Source organism: Engraulis encrasicolus, chromosome 16 (genome assembly GCF_034702125.1).
Source record: "Engraulis encrasicolus isolate BLACKSEA-1 chromosome 16, IST_EnEncr_1.0, whole genome shotgun sequence".
Classification (NCBI taxonomy): Eukaryota; Metazoa; Chordata; class Actinopteri; order Clupeiformes; family Engraulidae; genus Engraulis; species Engraulis encrasicolus.
In genome coordinates this window covers 3,367,833-3,372,832 of record NC_085872.1, presented here as the reverse complement: position 1 = coordinate 3,372,832, position 5,000 = coordinate 3,367,833, and the positions used below count along the sequence as shown (strand labels likewise).

Genomic DNA, 5,000 nt, shown 5'->3' with positions numbered 1-5,000 from the left:
TAAATTTTATACCCCCACCACACACACACACACACACACACACACACACACACACACACACACACACACACACACACACACACACACACACACACACACACACACACACACACACACACACACACACACACACACACACACACACACACACACACACACACAGAGAGAGACGATCACACACACAGACACAAAAGATCATAGCGCCAACAACACATAGACTAAGGACCCTTGCCGACATAATTCCTTCTGGCCTGAACCCAGTAACCCAATCTTTGGGCCTTTTCAGAGTTACACCACTTCCATACTCCCTCTCTCTCCCCCCTGGAACTTTTACATACAGACCTACACATGCTAACAAAATGTCTGCATTTGGTGATCAAGATTGAGTAACTGTCATTATCCATCACGATCCATTACACAAAACGTGGCCGCTATATCAAAAGAGAGAGAACCATGCCTGAAAAAGAAGTTAAAAGACCACAATCCAGATGTTAAATAGAACATTAATCATTTTAAAAGCTTCAAATAGGCCTACTTCCATTTTACTTTGCTATATAATATCCAATTTTATGAAGTGACACCTGCTGCTGTGAGACAGAGGGCAGGATAGAGTGACTACGTAGAGAGGGGGCAAGATGGGAAGGTATATACAGAATGGCTCTGCATACCTGCACACAATGGGCCGTTTGTTGGTCCAGTGGAGTGTGATAACAGCATTGTGTGTGTGTGTGTGTGTGTGTGTGTGTGTGTGTGTGTGTGTGTGTGTGTGTGTGTGTGTGTGTGTGTGTGTGTGTGTGTGTGTGTGTGTGTGTGTGTGTGTGTGTGTGTGTGTGTGTGTGTGTGTGTGTGTATGTGTTTGTGTCTGTATGTGTTTGTGTCTGTATGTGTTTGTGTCTATGTGTTTGTGTCTATGTGTTTGTGTCTATGTGTTTGTGTCTATGTGTTTGTGTGAGCCTCCCTGTGTGAGTGAGGGCATGCATGTGCTGTATATTTCTATAGTAGTTGTTCATGCATATGTGTCTGCTTAGTCAGGGATAAATTCTTTGGTGTATTACTTCGGTCACACAATACATAATCTGCTTATTTTTGTACTCTGTCCGACTAAAGCTTCATTGGCCATAGTGGGTGTTTGTGCGTATGTGCGTTTGTTTGGATGGCATGCTGGTGTGTGGATCTAATTAGTGAATTAAAAGTAAGTGAAATGCTAAAAAACTTTGAATACCATTACAACAATCTGCGTAAATATTATTTCCCCTAATTTATCTGTCAATAGGCATACAGCCTATATTTCATCACAAATGCACTGAGCCCTTCTGAACCCTTTACATGTTAATAGGTATGCCTTGGTACATTCTTCATGAATAGTACATATAGCATTCAGCATACGTTTTCATAACTTACACAGTTGACAAGCGCAGAGGGCAGCTTTCCTGACAGTAATTTGCTCTGATATGAATGATTTTAATTCAATTTTTAAACTCCTATGTCATGTAGGCTAAGAAACAATTCTATTGGCTGTACAACCACAAGGGGTCAGTGTGATTTTTCGGTAGTCTGCATGCTGGATAAATAACAGTTTTACCAACTCACCCACGTCAGGTGCAGCCATTTCGTGGTAGACAATTGAATCCATTAATCTCTCTTAAATGTTCCTCTTCTTACTTCAATGACACCGTAGGTGCAGACTATACCCCCTTCCATAAGTTAATCTTGTTTTACACAAATATACTTACATATCCTTAGCACCATGCAACAGGGCTTGTTTATGGCTTGGCCACAATGAGGTTTATGGCTATGATAAGAGGGACGTTTATGACACAGAATAAGCACATTGCACGCAAACACTCACTTTTGCACTCAGTTCTCTCTGTCTCTGTCTCTGTCTCTGTCTCTGTCTCTGTCTGTCTGTCTCTGTCTGTCTGTCTGTCTGTCTGTCTGTCTGTCTGTCTGTCTGTCTGTCTGTCTGTCTGTCTGTCTGTCTCTGTCTCTCTCTCTCTCTCTCTCTCTCTCTCTCTCTCTCTCTCTCTCTCTCTCTCTCTCTCTCTCTCTCTCTCTCTCTCTCTCTCTCTCTCTCTCTCTCTCTCGTGCTTATGTGTTCATCAAACACAAGACTGTCCTACTTTCCTGGTTTGTAAATTTGAGGTAACATGATGTTACACAGTATATAATGCTGTACATTTGCTCTCTGTTTAAATATAACATACAGTGGTATGCATAGGTTAGGGCACCCTTTTGGAAAATCATTACATTGTTTTATCTCTTTTTGAGCTTTTGAGCCAGCAACTTAATTTCAATGTATGTTAAACCATGGGGAAAAGAAACATTTCATTTGTGAAATCATTTTAGTAGGTGTAACCATTTTACATGGATTCAATTTATTTAACAGAAATATGATATATGCAGTAGAGCTCAGCTTTGCTTATCTAATGGCCTGTGGATATTGGTAGGCCTACATAAACAGACAAGTCCCAACAGTCTGGTACTACTGAATAGTTGCCTATTATTCTATTCAGAACACTTCTAATTCAGTTCGGTGACTTGTCTGTCTTATAGAAATAATACCTTTAAAATAATACCTTTTCAATTATGGTAAGGTCTCAAGATTGGTATGACCATTTCAAGACATTGTACTTGTTATTTTGCTCCAACTCCTTGTTGAATGTTAATCAGTGCAGTGCAGCCACTGTCCTGCTGGAAACTCCAAACTCTGCTCAGCTTTAACTTTGTGACAAAGTTTCTTTTGAAAAATCTGCTGATGTTTGGGGAAAATAGCAAGGCCCTCAACTTGAATAGGTGTCATAGTATGTATGCAGACCCATAACAGGATGTGCTTTATGCCAGATGTCATAGAATTTAGTGTGCGTTGTTTTTGCCATGCACATCTCCTATTGGTATGGTCAAATAACACTGGTTGAGTCTCATATGACCACAGTGTAATTTCCCAAAATGCTTTTAGCTTGTCCAGATTTGCTTTTTGCACAAGTCATACAACTTATTTCTGATGAATACACATAAAGTGTAGTGTGCCTGTTACCATTCCATCCTTTGCCCATGCCTTGTTAACCATGGTGTTGCATGATTTCCATTTCCATAGCTTTCCATTTCTGGCTGTGGAGAGACTTTGTCCAAGACTTCCAGATAACTTTGTGTACCTTTCTCCTTATTCATAGTAATGAATTATCTTTGTTTGAAGTCAGCAAAGAGTTGTTCAGAGCCCCCTACATTGCCACTCTCCAGGACAGAACTTAGAACAAGCCTAGTCTGCTATTAGGTATGCTACATAACATTTTAATGACCCAGCCTATCTGTCTTTCTTCCTTTACAAAGTCATTAAGACAAGTTTGTGATAAAATGGTGAGCTCTACTTCACATTAATAATGGTATACCTTCATTGGGGTGCCAATATTTATGCACATGCCTATTCTTGTTTGAATCCACACAAAAGTGTTGCTGCTACACCCATTAAAATGATATCACAACTGAAATGTTTCCCTGTGGTTTTGCACATGTCGAAATGAAGTTGCTGCTTCAAAAGCTCTTCCAGAGATAAACCGATTTAACGATTTTCCAAAAGGGTGCCCAAACATGCCATGTACATTTTTTTAATAATAATGTAAACATGAAAGTACATCACAATGCTGTTTGGAAAATGGCAGTCTTGGAAAAATAGGATTCTGTTAGGTCCAGGTCCACTTTGGCTGATAATGGTGACAAATGGCATTGTCAGTTCATTCAATCAATCAATACCATCGTTAGGTCGACAGCCAATGAGCATAGAGATGGTGACCGATTCTTACGAAAATAAACCACAAAATGTTTTAAATGTGGATCTTTAAATCATAAAATGCAATGTCTTGTGCCTCTTGTTGGCAACTTTGTTATTTGGGAGCAGGACACTTACATTGAGATACAGAGTTGTTGTACAGATTAGAGTTTTTTTTCCCATGTAGACCTCTAAGTTTCGTGGGCTCATTTGAATCATCTTTGCTTTCTTTGCTAGTACTGACGATTAAAAGAATATGTACAACCAGGAATGTCTCCAAAAGCTCAAGCCTCTTATTAATGAATCAAGTGGCACACAAAAGGATGGAAATAGGTGCATGTTTACATTCCAGTCCTTGCCAACATTCTGGTCCTAGCTTTGCAGGCCATTTTACCACACTCTAAGTTTTGAGTAAAACATATGTTAAATAAAAACGTAACACCTTGCCCCATTCCTGTAAATAATAGTCTTTGGATAGCCTCTGCGGCTGGACCTGGTACTTTGGACTTACTGGCTACTACTATGTCATCTGCTTCTGAAAATGCTAAACAGAATCACTTGAAATGGCTGCCTTCCTGTTAGTCTCCAACTCCTTGTTTGACTTTGTTTGTCAGACTTTCAGTTAACCTTAAAGTGAGACATCATAAGCAGAATGCATTTCCATATTACAGAAATATAATGTATAATATACTTGTACACCATTGAAGGGATAAACATTTCCTTCAAAAGTGATATGTGTGGAATGCCTTTAATCACACTCTTTTGTGGCTCAACTTTTGTGGCAATGGTATGCATGCGTGTGAGTGCACGCGTGTCGTGTGCGTGTGTGCGTGCGTGTGTGTCTTTTGATATACCGATATGAGGTCAACATGACCTTTATTCCCTTATGTTTCAATTTCTAAAGTTACCATTTGTGTCCCTGACTGATTAAGGCATAACACAGAATAACACATTCGATAACACATGCTCACACCCTTTTTGGGTGGAGGACAACATGTGATCTCATCATGACAAGAGGCAAGTGATTGATTGTATCGACAGTATAGAAACCAGTCAGGGAGCTAGATTAGTTCCAATGAGCTATCCCTAAGGTTTGCTCGCACACACACAAGGCACCAACTTCTCAAAGATGAAAAAACTTTCACTCATTCTTTCACATGAGCACCTTGCAGTCACACCCTAGAGAACTTTGCTCTTGAGAGAGAGGCCAGCAGACCCTTGTGCCTCAGCTCCTCCC

The 5,000-nt window shown here is 40.0% G+C and overlaps 1 protein-coding gene across 3 annotated transcripts in view; it reads left to right on the top strand.

Moving 5' to 3' along the window:
• The window catches only part of rbm47 (RNA binding motif protein 47), a 19,335-nt gene that overhangs the window by 3,709 nt on the left and 10,626 nt on the right, over positions 1 to 5,000 (top strand). The window lies entirely within an intron of this gene.